We start from the raw sequence: 20,210 nt of genomic DNA, 5'->3' as shown, positions 1-20,210 counted from the left end.
AATTTACAATTGGTTCTTATTATAAAGTGCAATGACACAATGAGGCATGTACTGAAGAGGATCAATCGTAGCAGCCCCCGGCATCCAGGCACCAATAGCTACATTCTGTATTACACATTCTCCCCTTCTCTCTCAACATCTATAAGACAACTATATAACACACCTCCCTTCCTTCCTCACTCTCCATCCCTCTCATACTTACAATTCTTCAATTTAAACTGCACTGGCCTTGACAAGTCCACCAACACCACAATAAACTTTCCATGGTTCCTCCCTACATCAACGGGACCCAAAACATCCATTGTTAACTCATCCCACACACCCTTCTGCACCTTCACTTTGATCACAGGTTGTGCACACACCTTCACAACACAATTGTCCCACCATCTCTCAATCGCCTTGCGAAATCCAGGCCACCAGTAATCTTCTCATAGCACTGCCTTAGTTCTGATCACTCCTTTGAGCCCACAATGAGCCATTTCCATCTACTGTACCTCAATGGTATGGTAACCACTAGCCTATCCCACCCGTACAATAGCCCTCCTACCACACTTAGCTCCTCCCTCACAGCCCAATATGCTCTCTCCTCACCCCTTAATCTCCACGCTTCTGGCCATTCCGAATCCACACTCTGTACAGCCAGCAGCATTTCTCTGTCTTCCTCCATAGCAGCCTCCCATCCTGCTCTGCCAATGATGCCATCTTGCATCACATTCACCATTTCTGATATCTCTTCACCTCCACTTTCCCCTTGACCACTGTGACGATTCACTGAATATCATTACTTCTCCCCAGGAGGGAGCACTTCCCTGTGAGGCTAGGGAGGAGAGACCACTACCCAATAGTCCCCCTAGGGGTGGTGGAAAGCAGTGCCTCACAGGGAGGGTCTCCAATCATGGGGATAAGGACTCCTGTTCTGTGAAGGAACTCCCTAACCCTGTTACCTTTGGGACCAAGTCCTTATCAGAAATCCATGATAACACTACTGTATATTATGGTAATGTCTCTTCCACCTTTGATTCATGAATTAACATGACCGAGACGAAGAAGAACCAAAGAAACCTACAGCGTAATAACAGGTTGCCTTACAATGTTACTGAGAAGATTTGGCCCCAAGGAGGCCTGAAGATTATCTCAACAACAGTAAAGAAGGACTTTGACTTTACACTGTGAAGAAGAGTGAGAAGTGACTGGGAAATAGAGAAATCAGCCGGCGCGAAGCCAGCCCAGCCCAGGAAGTTCGAACCTGGGAACACAAAGCTGCAAGAACACTGAAGTGGTGGGGATATCCAACAACTGTTAGTGGAGTGCTGTGGAGGAAGCCAAGCTCCTGACCAGTGGAAGAGTGGGAAATAAGCCAGTGGTAGCATGACCTCAGGGAGGTGGACTGTGTGGTCCTGCAACTGCACCAGAGCCATGTTCCTATGGTGGGAAATAACTTGTTGCACATCAAAATCGTGTTTCCCTTCAGGTGCAGCACATCAAAGATCATCCTCACATAATCTGTAACCATTCTTTTCCTTATTTGCTCACCCCCTCAAGCCACTTTCTAACTTCTGTTTTACGTCCATCATGGTGGTGTCTGTAGCCATAGCATTCTTCCACTCCTCTTCTGATAGAGCCACTATTTAACCTCTTTTACCTGATCATCACTCCCCCCTCAGAATCCTGCTCCTCTACCACATTGGTTAAGCAAGAAAGACAATCCGCTGCTTTATTCCTAATGCCCGGCAACATACTCCACATCCCAGGTATACTCCTGTAAACCTGCAACCCATTTCCTTATCCTGAAAGAGACTTTGTCCAAACCTTTCGTGGTCATTATCTCCTTCAATGACTTGTGGCCGGAGCGAACAGAAAATCTGGTACCCCATAGAAAAGGTCTACACTTCTCAACCACCATTTTAACGACCAGTAATTCCTTCTCTGCAGAGTGGAATAATTTATTTCTGCCACTTTAAGCACCCTATAGGCAAATGCTACATTGTACCTGCTGGGTAAGAACAGCTCCTAAACCCTGATTGCTTGCATCAGTGGTTAAAATGCTCCTCTTCACCGGGTCAAAATTACTCAGTGTAGGGGCTTTGTTCAAGTCTGACTTGATCTCCTGAAACTCTGAATCACAATTGGCATCCCACTGAAACTTTACCCCCTTTTTCACTAATCTTCTCATAATGTGACTCTTGGAAGTAAGATTAGGCATAGACTTGGAATAGTATTCCTCCATCCCAAGGAACAACACAATCTGCTACTTATTGGTCGGACTGGGGAGACTCAAAATATTGTCAACTAATCCTTTCTTGGGATGTATACCATGCTCTGAAATCTAATGCCCTAAATACTGAATCCCTGCTTTATGAAATTTACATTTCTCTTTAATTAACATCAGACCTTCATTTCTAAAAATATCCACCACTCTATTCAACTTCTCATCATGTTCTTCCACACTCTTGCCATAAACTAGGACATCATCTTGAAGGCATAAAACCCTTCCTCACTATGAAATAACTGGTACATAACCCATTGGAACACAGACGTCACAAACACTAAACCAAAGGACATACACATGCATTGGAATAACCCCTCTGGTGCAATTAAAGCATTGATATTCCTAGTGGAAGGATGCAATACAATCTGATGGTACTCAGTCATCAAATCCAACGTACTTAATACTTTAGATCCCTTAATGGTGCCCAACATATCAGTAATGTTCGGCAAAGGATGTCTGTTTGGGATGATACACTTCTTGACTGAACGCAAATCAATACACAGCTTCAACTTACCATTGGGCTTGCGCACCACCACCAAAAGAGATACCCACTTTGAGGCGTCAACCCTCCCAATCAGCCTTTGCTTCGCCATCAGTTCTAACTCCTCCTTAACTTAACTCCTCAAATTTATGGGCACTTTACTGACTTTGTGTACTACGGGAAGTGAGCCTGCTTTCATGCATGCAATTTCCCATACACCTCAACTCCTCTGGAAACACAGGATGTTGTATGTTACAATCTTCAAACATCACTTATTTTCCTTCCACTGAATACACTGTCTCCTATTCATTGGGGTCAAGTCTTTTCTGATGCAACCAACTTAGCAATGGATGCAACCCCTTACTGGAGACGTACACCTTTCCTTTGGTTCGCCTGTCCTTTAATTGCAAAATTGTCCAAAACCACCCTACCAATTCAATGTGTTTCCCACCATACACTATCGGGTTGATGTCAAGTTCATTCAAGACTACCCTTCCATCAATGTGGCTCTCAAATAGTCTTCTAGGCATCAGAGTATATTTGGCTGCAGAGACTCCTTCCCTTCAATTTTAATCACACCCTTGGGCTTCTTGGCATCAGCATCTGTATCCTCAACGGATCCAATGACATTGGACATGTCTTCCACAACATACATGAATTCGTCCAATTCCTCACACAGCTCACCACACAGTGGGCGCATTCTCCTTTGCCCCTGCAGCAAGTGATAAAATCCTCTCTTCTATTGCATTTCTTGCACATTGCCTTGAGCCCCGGACACCTATCACTGTTTGCAAAGTGATATGAGCTATCGCAACGAAAGTACTTTTTTCTTTCCTCCCCCTTTTTATTTTCCTTGATTCTGTCTGGTTTCTTCTTAGTAATCTGCTTCTTTTTTTGTTCTTGTTTACCTTGCACCACCCACACATCCATCTGCTGTGTGTTCTCCACTTTCTTCATTGCTGGTTCCACCCCCTTCCCAAATTCTTTGACACACTTGTGAGTGTGTTCAACTTTCTTCGCAACCCTCAAGACTTCCTCTAAGGATGGGTTGTTCTTGGACCACAACGCTTCTCTCACCTTGCTGTCACTACATTCCAGCATACATTGATCCCGCAACCTTTCTTGCAAGGTGTTCCCAAAGTCACAAGCCGATGCTGGATCCTGTAATGAAGTTATATATTGCCCTACAGATTCATTTTGTCTTGCCTCCTCTTCTCGAAATGGTATTGCCCCAACACTATGCTTACAGAAATCTCATAGTGCCTGTCTAAAATTTGTATACATTTCTCATATTCTGTTAAATTGTCTGCCTCCTCTTTTGACAAGTTCGGCAGGTTCTCAAACTGTTCTTGGCCATAGCTGCCTATACAGTGAATCAGTAGGCACTTGCACCAACACTATGCTTCCAGACTTCTCATAGTGCCTTTCTAAATTCTTTATACATTTCTCGTATTCCTTTAAATTGGCTGCCTCCTCTTCTGGCCATAGTTACCTATACAGTGAATCAGTAGGCACTTCTTCCTTTATCTTGAGAAATTCAAACCATGTATAGTGGTCAAAGCATCTCTTCCACCGTTTCCAGGGTATGGCAGGTTCATCCTGGGCTTCAAGAAAATAGTTTGGGGGTGGGACTGCTTGCATGATTGTGGTTCACTTCTTCACCCTTTTCCTTTATCTGTTTAAGTTAGCCTTGCAGATGCAAAAGGACAATCCAATCACTAAAAATTCTCCAAAACACTCCTTTATTGACACCAATAAATTCCTGTCCCATTATTGCAATATTTACTGGGACGAGGAAGAAGATCAGATGATCATCATTGAACGTAGTGCTGAGATGAAAAAGATGAAGTGATCGTGCTCCAAAGAAAACACAACACCACCAAAAATGGTAGCACGTGGACACGTCGTGACGTCCTTTACTCTAGGATATCCATTCAAACTGCAGAGGTTTTCTGGGCACGTTTGAGGATGTACAGAGGACCTTTCTTCTGCACTGCAGCAAAGAAAGAGCCCAATGGCACGGATAGCTCAAGCAGCCCTAGGAACTTAAAAAATGCACTGGAGATTGGTGCACTGTGAGAAACCCGAAGGTGTCACACCCACTAGTCCCCGGGGACCTGTCATCCAGGTGGCCTGGACACGGCCATCCCTTTTGGATCCAGTTCCTGTGGGTGGTCCAGCGCGGGAGGATCACCTGGATGGGGCGTCTTCGGAGAGTGGGACACCAGATGGTGAGACACAGTATCCCCTTCCCTGTAACACCTTTACCCCATCCTACCAGGTAGGATATTTAGGAACTCAACCCCCCTTTTCACAACACAAACACCTTCTCACAGACAGCTTGCTATGAGAGAAAACAGACTAACACCCGAGCCGTATACCTGACATGTCACAATACAATGGTCAGGCAAGGTCAGGCAATTACTGACAATCACACACACCTGACTTCCATTACACTTCCCCACGCGCATAAAAGGCAGAGCACGAGAACACACGAGGCAAAGCACACAAGGAAACAGCAGTTTCAAGATGGCAGTTTTTAACATGAGGAGAAAGAAGGCAAAACAGAAGGGGAGGGCAAGGACGGAAGTGAACTTGACCTTTTCAACAAAGAACCGTCACTTTCACGAAACTTCGAGAATAGAAAGTGTAAGACCAGGAAACCAGGCTGAAGAATCTTGCATCATGTGTCAGAGGCACCCAGGGCCCTCCTGCGTTGATATGAAGGCCAGGAGAATCGCCAGCCGCCGTGGTACTGTCCTTGGCTCCAACAACAAAGCAGCACCAGTGAAATCAACACAGCCGGGGAGTTGGGGAGACCGATACCAGACCGATCTGTGTTGAAGCCAAGGTTGCAAGCAGCAACATTGTATGAGGAGTGCTGAAGCAAACAGTGAATGAAACGCATGTGATAACCAATGCAAGGAAAATTGAACAACAGATGAGTGATGGAACTTTGAAACCAAGATACGATACCTTTGACAGTGTGGTCCAGCACCACATGCATGCTCATTCGAATGTCTCTGCAAGGTATCCAACTGTGAGTTGACAAAGGTGAAAGAGTGGCAAAGAACTTTGCATCGAAGGGGTCCTGCGACGGGTCAAGCAAACTCCTGTGCACAATCGAAAGTCTTCGATGTTAATACTGCCAAGAAAGTTGATGGCAAAGTAGATTAAATTGGTCTGAGCCCAGCAGAGGGAGGCTGATTGAACGTTGTGTTAAAATGGATCTGAGTCCGGCTGAGGGGGATTCGGTGTGAACTGTGATTCACCTGAGAAACTGGATACGTGAACATCCTACGAACATTTTGTTAAAGGGGATCTGAGCCCGGCAGAGGGGGATCAGAGGTGAATAGTGAATCACCTGAAGTAATTGAGTATTTGTGAAATCCTAAGAGGAAAGGTACTTATTGTTTATTTGTCGCATCAGGCCCTCTGGAAGAAGAGACTTTGGAAGGCAAAGAGACTTGGGCACAGAAGGCCATGATGCTAATGTTTGAACTGCACCCTTTTGCTACAGTAGCTAGAGACTGTGCTAAGCTCGAGTGTGCTGTCTTGTCCTATGTTAAGGGAGGCCAACGGCCTGAATAACCTGAAATATCATTTTTTGAACACTTCTTTCTTTTGCATAACATTGGTTCCCAAATTATTTGTATTTAGAAGTAAGAATTGGCAATAGGTTTATTAGTATAGGCCCTTTTATTTTGACAAGACACCACTAGGACTGCGTTATTATTATTTGATGGTCGTAGCTTACTCCCATCTTTAGATTTAGTATTAGATAGGTGTTCTTCAAACCCCTTTTGATCTTTAATAAACACCCTTGAACTGTGGTCACTTGTGTCTGTCTTGCTGTTTCTACCATGCCTTCCTTACAGCACCCTCAATCCTCGTGGCGGTTGCCCCTTCACCCCAACACTCACAGGGACTCACAGAGACACAGCAGGAAACTGAAAACGGAGCAGCCTCCCTACTCAACGGTAGCACAGACCACACAGGACACACCGTCTCCCTGCACAGCATGGTTTCAGGTGTGGCAATGGCTACTTGGTGGGGCTGCCATTAATACAGAAGCTAGTCGCCAGTGAAATGATGTACTCAGAACCGAAAGGTTGCTTCAATATTCTTTATTAGATACAGCTTGTATGCCCCACTAGCTCCTTATAGCAGTCTCTCTCTCTTTCTCCTTCTCTCAACCGCTTCCCATTCTCTCCTACATTCCCTGTTCCAAATCCGCCATTCTGTTTCTAAGAAAAACAGAATGTTACATCGTACTACAAAGAGATGCATCTAAAGTGGGTCTTGGAGCAGGATGGGGGTGGAACATCCTGTATTCATTGCTTAATTTGCAAACAAATATGTGCCAGGGCCCAAATATTTTCTAGCCCATCTGAGACACATCGGGGCGGGCAACACCGGGCCCACTCTGGCCACCATCCACGGCAGTGTTAGGGAGAATTCTCTGTTTAGGCTGAATTTCCTAACCTAGTGAGTCCCCCAGCAGCTTTGCTGGATTTCTGGAGTTTGTTTTTTCCATCCTGCCAAGAGTGTGACCCTTTTCCTCTCACTCTTGGACATGTATGTGTGTAATTCCTTTGAGATGTCAATGTGTTCGATGGGCTATGGGGTCTTTTACTCCATAGGGTCTCATCAGTTTTTCTATGTGTGTCACTCTGCACCCTACGTGTCGTGACACGGGGGCGCCCTAGCAGGTCCCCCACCATAGACTCCATACCCGGGGACTGACTACTGTCTCCCCGGGCATGTAAAGTCACCATTGGCTTTACTAGACCTAAATTTGCTAACAGAACTAGTACCAACCATCTTATTGTGGACGTGCTAGTAGGGGTGATTCGATTACTCCTGGATCTGTTACTCGAGGGGGCACTGTCCCGTCCCCCCTCGTCGAGTTTTGGCTGGTGGCAGTGGAAACTACTTGTTATGTTCGACCCCGAGCATAACCCTATGGGATCCGTCCCATTGTTGAAGATTGATACTGTTTTTCGTTAATCTCCAACGTACCACCGATCTACTTATCTTAAATAGGTTTATCGAGTGGTATTTTCTGCCAGAACTCGGTTTGTAAAATGGCGTCTGTGTTTATCTCTGTGACTCCTAAACCAAAGGTTGAGCCCTTTGTTCCACTTTTGGCGGGCCTCTGGACAGAGACCCTCCAAAGTGGCGCCATTCTGTCTGGGTTACCTCAGGGGTGTGTGAGGGGGAAGTCGCCACTGGACCTAAAGAATCCGACGAGGGTAACGCTAAGCCGACCTGCACGACGACACCTCCGGTGGAGCCCTGCGGAATCGTCTCACAATCTCCCGACGACAGAAGAGATCTCCCTGCCGGAGAGTCTCTTTCCCTGGCTGGTGGGAACAACCAGTCTTCTTCTTTGTGCTTTTTGTTCGCCCAGGACGCAGTGGTCGAATTGCCCGTGCAGAGCACCCGGCAACCGGATAGCCACTACTCCTGCACCGTGATCGAAAGGTGGTGCCTTGTGACGGAGCACTCCGCGGCTGGTTTCTTCCCTGGTGGTGCACCGGACATCTTCTCTTCGACGACGAGAGCATCTCTTCTCTTGGCCAAGACCCGTCGTGCATCCACCACCAGGAACAACTGCCCCCGCCGGAGCTGCCCTCCACAACAAGGTACCGTAACCGCCTGGCTTCCCTTTTCGATCGGTTCGTGTGAGGTATCTGATTCCTCTCCGTTCCGTTGGGTTGCCTCCAAGCTTTTTTCACTCTTTGTTCTGAACTGGTTCAACCTGTCGCTAAACAATTTGCTAACCAAGACTTGAGTGCATCGTCAGTAGAGACTTTCTAGGACATCGTGCCTTGCCTCTCACCGAGTGGGCCTGGCCACTGAACTTTGTGATCTATTGTGATTAATGCCTTCCTGCCTTGCATTTTTACCCGCTTCAGTACGAACCGTGTTGACTTCATTACCTGCCTATCTCTTCTCTCCCTTCCTCACTAAATATTCGAGTGTCATCTGGGTTGAGGTATACACCTCTGTCTGAAAATAAGTGGTGCCGTAGAACCTAGAGTTGTCGATATTGTGTTTCGGGGGATTGAGCTTTATTCCATTCTGCAGAGTAATTGTATTTTGATTTGTTTGCCGTGATTTGCTTTAGTATTTTTCATAGACGTTCTGTTATAAATAAATAACTTACTATCTTTATACTAAGCCTTGTTGCGTGCTTACTTGTTTTGCTGCAAAGAATTGCCCTATCTTGTATACTCCCTATACTGACCAACTTTTCTTGAGGGAAGTCTGACTGCTCAGCCACAGCTACCAAGTGAATCTGTGTGGTGCAGACTGCTACCAAGTGGGTTCATCGCAACACCTGTAGTCCTAAATCTTTTGCAGTGGTCCCAGAGGGAACTGCACAGGTTTCCGCCTAACACTGGTGTACAGCGGTGGGATTAGTATCGAGTATACAGTTTAGAGTGTTTTTCGACGCTGTAGGACGACTAACCACAAAACTTTACAAAAGCAACTTTCAAAAAACATGTCTACGATGGAAATTTACAGCCAAGAGTCTTTGTCAGATAAAAATACTGAGAGTCTGCAAGCTCTCTGTAGACAAGAGAATCTTCCTGTAAAAGGCAAGAAGTTAGAACAGATAGAGAGATTGCTGGCGAACCAAAGTCTGGGTACTGGTTCAGAGGAACCAAACTCTCCAGCAACTGTAGATAACAGTAATGGTGTTGATCTGAATCGTAATTCTGATGATAGCGATGAAGAGGCTGACGAGGACGGCGAGGCTAACGAAACTGTCTCCCCCGCTCCTCTACCTGCCTTACCAACTGTGCCTACGGGGCCCATACCAGGTCCCACAAGTAACCCTGCTTATTTTGAACTTGAAAAAATGAAGCTCGAATTAGAATATAAACGGTTCTTGGCTCAATCTGAACGAAACCAAGAGCTCGAGTTCAGACGAATGAATGCCCAGGCTGAGCAGAAACAAGCTGAGTTAAGACTCAGAGAAATAGAGCTTAATCATGAGTTACAAATGAAAAAGTTGTCTATGGAAAATGCTTCTCTCTCCTCTGGTTCCTCTAGGAGCTCCAGTCCCAAAAGTCCCCGGATGCCGAAGGAATTAGTGGGTATGTACGAACCGAGATTGGATGTGTTGGATTGGTTGAAACTGTTTGAATACAATCATGGGCTCCAGGACATCACCGGGAACGCGTTGCTTCCCTGGTTGTTCTCTAGGCTTCCTCCTGTTGCGACTGATGTGGTAATGGAATTGGGGGAGGTGGATAAGACGGATTACGAAAGTGTGAAACTAGCTTTGATAGCTAGATTCGGGAAGACCCCTTCCCAGTATCTTAAGAGGTTTAGAACCCTCAAAAAGCATGATGGTACCCCTTGGGCTACCTGGGTGAGTGAAGGGTTGAAAAACTTAGAGGGATGGATTAAGGGTTACAAAGTTGACACTTACGAGGGTATGCGAAATCTTTTTATGTTGGAGTCGATTTATGATGCCTGTTCTCCTGAGCTCAGACAGCACTTGGCTGATTCGAAGGAATTAGATTCCAGGGCTCTAGCTAAGGCTGCTGACTTGTGGGTTGCCAACAGGGCTACTCACAAGGATTCTGGGGCAACTCAGAAAAAGGACGAGGGAAAACAGCCTAAAAAAGACTCAAAGGAGAATTTGAATAACTCACATTCCAAAGAGGGCCCCAAACAAAACCAGAAGGGTAAGCCACCGGGAAAACCACAGCAGAATAGTGTGTCTTCTGGTGCCAAACCGGAAGGAGGTCAGAACAAGCCACCATTCCAGAAAGCATTCGGGAAATGCTTTGTTTGCGGCTCGACTGATCATGTGAAAGGAGATCCCAGATGTAAGGGTAAACCTTCAGGGGTCCAGCTTGTCTCCTTAGCCTTCGCTCCAGAGGAGGAAGTCCAAATGGCAAGTGGAAACTTTCTACTGCTAGCTGACGAACCCATTGGAGTCTCAGTCAGCGTTTCTTTAGTATCTCTGGGGTTGTGGGAACAACAGAATTTAGATGTCTATAATTCTATCCCCGATAATACTAAAGAGTATTATAAGGACAGTGTCCAGGTGAATGGTCAGGAGACGCCTGCCATTAGGGACACTGGGGCCAGCATAACTGTGGTGGATAAATCGTTTTTTCAGGCTGAGGATGTTGCTAAGGCACCCAAACGCCTCACCAAGTTAGCTGGAGGGCCTGTGCAGATGCTTCCCCAATTAACAGTTCTCATCCAGTGTAACGACATGACTGTAAAGATACCTGTCAGCATACAGAGTGAGGTACCAGGACGCGTACTGTTGAGTAACAATTTGAAAACTCTCGGAGTTGTATCGCATACTCCCAGACCTCCTAGTAAACGGTTACAGGAGCTAACCAGACCTGCAAGAGAGAGGACCCTGCGCGGTACTCTCGGGGAGATGATGAAGAAAGAAATCACTCCTGCTCCATTGGAAATGGCGGCCGCTGTCTCTAGGAACACAGAAGTAAAAGGGAAACCTAAAACTTCTAAACCGAAACCAACAGCCCACATTCCAATGCAGCCGACACGGACTTCCCCGCGGTTGTCCAACGTCACACCCGTAACTCCACCTCCAGCTGAGGCTGAGGGGGAAGTACAACCCTGTATGGTAGAATTAGACTCTGAAGAAGAGCTAATGGAAGGCCAGGAACTCATTGGAGATCTGGATCCTGTTGACCATCCTGAGCTGCAGTCGTTACTGCCAGAAGGTGGACCCAGCAGGGCAGACTTCAGTAAGGGACAGAGAGAATGTCCAACTCTGGAAGGTCTTCGCCATCAGGCAGAAACTCAGGCTGAAGGGCAAGAGCCTGGGAAACATAGGTTGCACTGGGAAGATAGCCTCTTCTATAGTGAACCGACCGAGTCTGCACCTGGAGACTACAAACGCCTTGTAGTACCCCAAGAGAACAGACCACAGTTGTTGCAGTTAGCCCACGAGATTCCTTTGGCTGGTCACTTGAGTTTCAAGAAGACTAAGAAAAGGCTCTCGCTCTACTTCTATTGGCCAAAGATGGGGGCCGAAGTAGAAAAACACTGCAGAAGCTGCCATACCTGCCAGACCTCTGGTAAGGTTGGGTCCAAGAATGTGGCACCGTTAGTGCCTCTTCCCGTTGTGGGAGTCCCATTTGAGAGAGTAGGGATTGATATCGTTGGTCCCCTTGATCCTCCAACCTCCTCAGGCAACAGGTTTATACTTGTTGTAGTAGACCATGCTACTAGGTATCCTGAGGCAATTCCTATGAGGACTGTTACAGCTCCGGCTGTGGCTAAGGCCCTCCTTGGTATTTTTACTAGGGTCGGATTTCCTAAGGAAGTAATCTCTGACAGGGGGTCAAATTTTATGTCCCACTACATGAAAGCCATGTGGAAAACCTGCGGGGTAACTTACAAGTTCTCAACGGCTTGCCACCCACAAACCAATGGGTTGGTAGAACGGTTCAACCGAACCATGAAGAGCATGATAGGTGCTCTAGAAGAACCCCTTAAGCGTAAGTGGGACCTTCTATTGCCATGCCTTCTTTTTGCTTATAGAGAAGTCCCTCAGGAGGGAGTAGGTTACTCTCCCTTCGAACTGCTCTATGGTCATCCCGTCAGAGGTCCATTGGCCCTGATTAAGGAGGGGTTGGAGAGTGCTCCTTCCCCCAAGCCAGTCAGAGTGACTGACTACGTGATAGGTCTCCGGAGGAGAATGTCGCACCTGATGACAGAAGCAAGCGATAACTTGAAAGCTGGACAAGCATTGGTCAAGCACTGGCACGATCAAAAGGCTAACATGGTTGAGTTCGCTCAAGACCAGCTTGTTCTTGTTATGATCCCCACAAGGCAGAGGGCCTTGCAAGATAAATGGATGGGACCCTACCGGGTAGTGGGTAAACTCGGTGAGGTTAACTATCTGGTGGACTTGGGCAACCCCAAGGAGGCTCCGACAGTCTTTCACACCAACCGACTTAAAGCGTATGTCTCACGACCTGATGTAGGAGCGTTGCTTCTAGCATCGGCCGAGGGAGAAGAAGAGAGTGAAGCTCTTCCGGATCTCCTCGGAGGCTTACCTTTAGATGAAAAAATTGAAGGAGTAAATCTCTCCTCCAATCTGACACCCGACCAACAAGAAGAGTGCAAGTCTATGTTGAATCAGTTTGCCTCTCTGTTCTCGCTCTCACCAGGCTTGACCCCTTGGGGCCAGCACGAGATACTCACTGGTGACTGTCTGCCTGTCAAAAGCAGAGGATATCGCATGTCAGAAAACGTAAGAACCCACATCAAAGGTGAGGTCAGCAAGATGCTTGATCTCGGGGTAATAGAGCCCTCTACTAGTCCATGGTCTAGCCCAGTTGTGTTAGTACCAAAGGCCGGATCTAAAGAACTTAGATTCTGCGTGGATTATAGAGCTCTTAACGCAGTCACCACGACTGATGCCCACTCTTTGCCAAGAACAGATGAGTTGGTGGATAAACTTGGCGCCGCCAAGTTCCTCAGCACATTTGACTTGACGTCAGGCTATTGGCAAATAGCCCTGACCGACCATGCCAAGGAGAAAACTGCATTTTCTACCCCCGTTGGTTTATACCAGTTTACGGTAATGCCTTTCGGACTAAAAAATGCACCTGCTACGTTTCAACGGATGGTAAACCAGGTTCTAACCGGGATGGAGGACTTCTGCATGGCATACTTGGATGACATAGCAGTGTTCAGCAATTCCTGGGACGAACATGTAACCCACCTGAGAGATGTTTTGCAGGCTCTTGGACGAGCCAATCTGACCATAAAGGCGAGTAAATGCCAAATTGGACAGAGTAAGGTAGTCTACCTTGGGCATGAGGTAGGCAGTGGAGAAATAAGGCCTTTGCTCAGTAAGATTGAAGCTGTGCAAAATTGGACAACACCGACTACTCAGACTCAGGTGAGAGCCTTCCTAGGCCTCACCGGGTATTACAGGAATTTCATAGAGAACTATGGGACCATAGCTTCTCCAATGAATGTCATCTCCTCGCCCAAATTCCCTAAAAAGGTTAAATGGAACGAGGAGTGCAATCAGGCTTTTGAAAACCTGAAAAAGGCTCTTTGCCAAGCCCCAGTACTCAGAGCTCCTGATTACCGCCAACACTTCATTGTGCAGACAGACGCTTCCAATGTAGGGATAGGTGCCGTACTCAGTCAACTGGATGGGAAAGGTAGGGAGCACCCCGTTTGCTACATCAGCCGCAAGCTGAAGGATCCTGAAACAAGGTGGGCAACAATCGAAAGAGAGTGCTTTGCTATCGTGTGGGCTCTGAAGAAGTTTAGGCCGTACTTGTATGGTTCTACTTTTGTTATTCAGACTGACCGCCAACCCTTGAGATGGTTAATGCAAATGAAAGGGGAAAACCCGAAACTACTGAGATGGTCGATCTGCCTGCAAGGGTTCGATTTCACCATTGAGCACAGGTCAGGGTGTCACCACCAAAATGCTGATGGTCTCTCTAGGATGTATATCATCGACTAGAGGTATGAGATTCATCCAGGAGTGGATTAAATCCTCCTGTCCCTTAGTCTGGGGGGGGCGAGTGTTAGGGAGAATTGTCTGTTTAGGCTGAATTTCCTAACCTAGTGAGTCCCCCAGCAGCTTTGCTGGATTTCTGGAGTTTGTTTTTTCCATCCTGCCAAGAGTGTGACCCTTTTCCTCTCACCCTTGGACATGTATGTGTGTAATTCCTTTGAGATGTCAATGTGTTCGATGGGCTATGGGGTCTTTTACTCCATAGGGTCTCATCAGTTTTTCTATGTGTGTCACTCTGCACCCTACGTGTCGTGACACGGGGGCGCCCTAGCAGGTCCCCCACCATAGACTCCATACCCGGGGACTGACTACTGTCTCCCCGGGCATGTAAAGTCACCATTGGCTTTACTAGACCTAAATTTGCTAACAGAACTAGTACCAACCATCTTATTGTGGACGTGCTAGTAGGGATGATTCGATTACTCCTGGATCTGTTACTCGAGGGGGCACTGTCCCGTCCCCCCTCGTCGAGTTTTGGCTGGTGGCAGTGGAAACTACTTGTTATGTTCGACCCCGAGCATAACCCTATGGGATCCGTCCCATTGTTGAAGATTGATACTGTTTTTCGTTAATCTCCAACGTACCACCGATCTACTTATCTTAAATAGGTTTATCGAGTGGTATTTTCTGCCAGAACTCGGTTTGTAAAATGGCGTCTGTGTTTATCTCTGTGACTCCTAAACCAAAGGTTGAGCCCTTTGTTCCACTTTTGGCGGGCCTCTGGACAGAGACCCTCCAAAGTGGCGCCATTCTGTCTGGGTTACCTCAGGGGTGTGGGAGGGGGTTTAGGCACCCTGGACCGAGTTGCCTTGCCAACTCAGGTCGCACTTTGGAGTGATTGGCCCAGGTGGTGAGCCTTCCCGCTCACCACTTAGCATGTGTTGATTGACAGCTAGGCTGAATGAATGGGGGACGTCTGCATAAAAGCAGAGCTTTTGGGACTGGATCTTCGGAAGTCGCCACTGGACCTAAAGAATCCGACGAGGGTAACGCTGAGCCGACCTGCACGACGACACCTCCGGTGGAGCCCTGCGGAATCGTCTCACAATCTCCCGACGACAGAAGAGATCTCCCTGCCGGAGAGTCTCTTTCCCTGGCTGGTGGGAACAACCAGTCTTCTTCTTTGTGCTTTTTGTTCGCCCAGGACGCAGTGGTCGAATTGCCCGTGCAGAGCACCCGGCAACCGGATAGCCACTACTCCTGCACCGTGATCGAAAGGTGGTGCCTTGTGACGGAGCACTCCGTGGCTGGTTTCTTCCCTGGTGGTGCACCGGACATCTTCTCTTCGACGACGAGAGCATCTCTTCTCTTGGCCAAGACCCGTCGTGCATCCATCACCAGGAACAACTGCCCCCGCCGGAGCTGCCCTCCACAACAAGGTACCGTAACCGCCTGGCTTCCCTTTTCGATCGGTTCGTGTGAGGTATCTGATTCCTCTCCGTTCCGTTGGGTTGCCTCCAAGCTTTATTCACTCTTTGTTCTGAACTGGTTCAACCTGTCGCTAAACAATTTGCTAACCAAGACTTGAGTGCATCGTCAGTAGAGACTTTCTAGGACATCGTGCCTTGCCTCTCACCGAGTGGGCCTGGCCGCTGAACTTTGTGATCTATTGTGATTAATGCCTTCCTGCCTTGCATTTTTACCCGCTTCAGTACGAACCGTGTTGACTTCATTACCTGCCTATCTCTTCTCTCCCTTCCTCACTAAATATTCGAGTGTCATCTGGGTTGAGGTATACACCTCTGTCTGAAAATAAGTGGTGCCGTAGAACCTAGAGTTGTCGATATTGTGTTTCGGGGGATTGAGCTTTATTCCATTCTGCAGAGTAATTGTATTTGGATTTGTTTGCCGTGATTTGCTTTAGTATTTTTCATAGACGTTCTGTTATAAATAAATAACTTACTATCTTTATACTAAGCCTTGTTGCGTGCTTACTTGTTTTGCTGTGAAGAATTGCCCTATCTTGTATGCTCCCTATACTGACCAACTTTTATTGAGGGAAGTCTGACTGCTCAGCCACAGCTACCAAGTGAATCTGTGTGGTGCAGACTGCTACCAAGTGGGTTCATCGCAACACCTGTAGTCCTAAATCTTTTGCAGTGGTCCCAGAGGGAACTGCACAGGTTTCCGCCTAACAGGCAGTGCTCCAAAGTGTCCACATATTTTGGGTATAACCTGAAAGTCCTGCCGGCTATTGCGAGTGATGAATGCAGTACACATGGCAGATGTGCAATTTATAGATACCCATCGGCATAAAATAACATAATATACTAGTTTAAGGCAAATGTTTGAGTGATTCTTTAAACACATCATCATTGCTAACATTTTGCTCGGATTCAATAGATGGCAACATGTTGGCCATCTATTGTGAGAAACCTGACAGTGTCTCCCTGGCCAGCCCCCGGGGATCCATCTCTATTGGATCCAGATCTGGGGGTGGACCAGTGAGGGAGGATCACCTGAATGGGGGGTCCTTGGGGAGTGGGACACTGACGGGTGAGACGCAGTATCCCCTTTCTTTCATCACCTTTTCCCCATCCTACCAGGTAAGATATTTCAAAACACTGCCCCCCCCCTTTTCCGAAACAAACACTTTTGCACAACACGAAAGACAGTGGACTAACACCAAAGCTGTTTACCTGACATGTCCCGTCAGAAGGGTCAGGCAGAATCACACACACCTGATGGCCCTTTCCTTCCACACAGGGATAAAAGGGGGAGCACGAGAGCACAGGACGAGCAAGGCAGACCGCACGACATAAGAGTTAACTCAGCACAGCAGTTCAAGAGGAGGCGAAAGATGGTGCATATTGAGAGGGTGACAAGGAAAGAAGTGACCTTGCCCTTTCCGACCAAGGCCCGTGAAACCTCCACAGATGGAGACATAAGACCGCAAACAGTGGCCAGCGTGTGTTGCAGCAGGTGTCAGCGGTATGCAAGACCCTCCTCTGCTGATTACCAAGCCAGGGAGAGACGCTTGTCTCAGTGGCAACAACCTTAACTCCAAAGAGAAGAAAGCCAAGCGTTTTATCACAGCCTGTGAGTTGAGGGGAGAGTCAATAAGAAACCGAACTGAGTTGAATGAAAAGTAGTCAATGGCTAAATTGAACTTTAAAAGATTAAAGACACTGTTGATGAAAGAGAGGGGAAAACCACAGCAACAGAGGTGGCTGGCACCACTTGGGTGTTCTAGCAGAAAACTCTGGGCGAGTACCCGATGGTAGAGACTACTGTAACCAGAAGGCCTTTGGAAGAGGAAAAGAGAGGTCAAAGTGGTCATACAGGGGTCTTGTAAAATACTCTGTATTGTCGAAAGTCTTTGACCGACAGATGATTATGAAGGAAAGGGAGATGAATCCCACATGGTGAAGTTAGCGAATGAACAGTGTGATACAAAGGTTAGCAAGAGTGAACCCGGCGGAGGGATGCTAACAAGAAGGGACGAAGTCTGAAGTCCCATGAGCATTGTGTTTACAGGAGTGAACCTGGTAGAGGGATGTCCACAGTGACTTGTTTGAAAAGACTTTAAGAATTGTGAAAGTAAGAAAAGCCACAGTGAACCCAAAGGAAGGAGATCCAGGGGTGGAAAGTCATCACCCAAAGTTCATTGAGAAAATAAATGTGTAATTGATTTTGTTGAATATGACTTGTGAGGGGTCTGCGCCCGGAAGATGGGTGGGGACCCAGGGGTGAAGCCAACACCCAAAGCCATATGTGGAACAGAACTCTGTGTTTGTTTGTTGAAAATATCAGGCACTCGAAGGTTAGAGACTTTTGTTAAAAGAGACTTAACCATCGAAGAACCTGATAGCTGGAACAGAACTGTCAACTCGTGCTGGGAAAGCTCGAGTGTGTGCTGTGCTCAGGAGATCCACCTTGTCTCATGCTCAAAACGTGGGGAAGGAAGACCCCAGGCAATCACATCCTGACATATTATTTGTGAACAATTCTTTCTTTATTGAAAATCTTATCTCGCACTTGTTTCTGTAATTAGTTGTAATTGGCAATAGGTTTTTTTAGTAACTGCCTTATTTTCATTTGATGCTCGTAGCTTGCTCCCATCTTAGATTTAGGTTTAGGTTAGGTGTTTTTCCACCCTGCATTTTCAGTTTAATAAACATCCTTGAATTGTGATCACTTGTGTCTGTCTTTACTGTTGCCACCATGAGTTCCTTACCCCATCCAAAGAAAACAAAGTAAACATTCTTTCCTCTTATGGTAATTCATTGACAGATACAGGAAAAATCCTGAACTGAAAAACCTCCATGCCAAACACTTGTGAGGGGTCAGTAATGTGAGACCAATGACTGTGTTTAGTTTTTTCAAGGTTCGACATTTTATTTTTAACAAAATTCTAAAATAAACACTAACTAAACCTTGTCTACCAGGGGATTCCCCACCTAGTCTAGGACGTAAGAGAAAACCTCCTAGCATGCAAAAAACTAACCCTCACACTAAAGAACATAAACGTTCAAAGCAACATACAAACAACATAAATGAAAGGTTACCAAACAACCAGTGTGTTGCACGACTTCTACTCGTCCTTGCTCCCCAGGAATGTCCCAAAGTCCAATTTCTTTCAGGAAAAAAGAAAGTCTTCAATAAAGTCTTGGAAAGTTACAAAGAAATAAAAGTTCACACAATTAAAAATCCACTGGTAACAGTTCTTTCTTCGCTTGATGAAAAGACCCCCTTTCCAAGTTACACAAATAAAACAACAGCACCAATGGTGGTTCCTGGATAACCTCCTTCCAGGAATGAATGGAAGAATTCGACAACAAAAGTACCACTTCTGTTCAACCACAATTCTTCTGCATACAACTGCCCGCAGTGTCTTTTACATACAGTTTGTCAGGATGCTTCTGCTTTGGGTTTGCTCTTGCTCGGGCAACTCCCTTCTATTAATGATACCGTGTGAGCAGGCTCCCTTGCCCCACAGTTGACTTCTACTTTGATTACATTCAACTACTACAGATCTGACAAGAATGTTGACGACCGCAGTTCTACTGCTGCTACTGCAACGGTAAGTGTTAGGCAAGTTCAACAAGACTTCTTCGACCTCTGCAGGGTGGCAAGGCACTTTTCTATCTTGAATGGCAAGAAAGGGCAGCCTCTTTGCCTTTCCTTCTGTCTTGCAGCTACCACAAAATCTGACTTCAGCGTCCAGAACATTTAGTCCGAACTTGAACAGTCTTAGCTTTACAGATTTTTAAATGTACTCTTTTTAACAAGTACCCGGCTCCCTTCCCCAGCGTCACATACACCTTTCCTCCAGTAGCTATCCCAAAGCTGCAGCGCCACTCTTTTAGCTTTGGATAACTTTGTCACCCTTATACTAGAGGACTCTGGACTAAGAACAGATTCAGCGATTCAAATTAATGGTGTGCAAGTCTTAAATGAGCTGGTTTCACTTCAATAGGGTTGTGCCTGGTGGCTTGGGTGATATTTGTTCTTTGTGCATCTGCAGCCACTTCTACTTCTTCTACTTCAGCGTTCACAATGTTACAAGATACAAGTCTCATAATGGAAATGAAATTAGGGACACACAATTTCATTGTAATCTTGAACTGTCACTTAAAAGATGTGAGTTTCCACCTTTTGGTCAGCGTTAAGCTTCCAATGTATTGGGGAAAAACTGTTGTTATTTATTTTATTTATAAAGTGCATAGACAAAGCCCGTAGGCATAATATCGCTGGGACAAGACACACAAACATGAAATCACCACCCATAGACTAAGAGAGGTCGGCCAAAATCATGGGGGTGGAAGTGCAAGGGCAGTGAAAAAGAACAGTATTGAAGTTATGTTTAAATATCGGACAACTAGAGCACTCTCTTAAGTCAGGGAGCAGTGTGGAAAAAACCCCTCTGCCATAATAGACAATTTTGTATTGGGGATTTGCAA

Source organism: Ambystoma mexicanum, chromosome 10, assembly GCF_040938575.1.
Source record: "Ambystoma mexicanum isolate Mex_15411 chromosome 10, UKY_AmexF1_1, whole genome shotgun sequence".
NCBI classification, from domain to species: domain Eukaryota; kingdom Metazoa; phylum Chordata; class Amphibia; order Caudata; family Ambystomatidae; genus Ambystoma; species Ambystoma mexicanum.
This window is presented reverse-complemented; position numbering follows the sequence as displayed.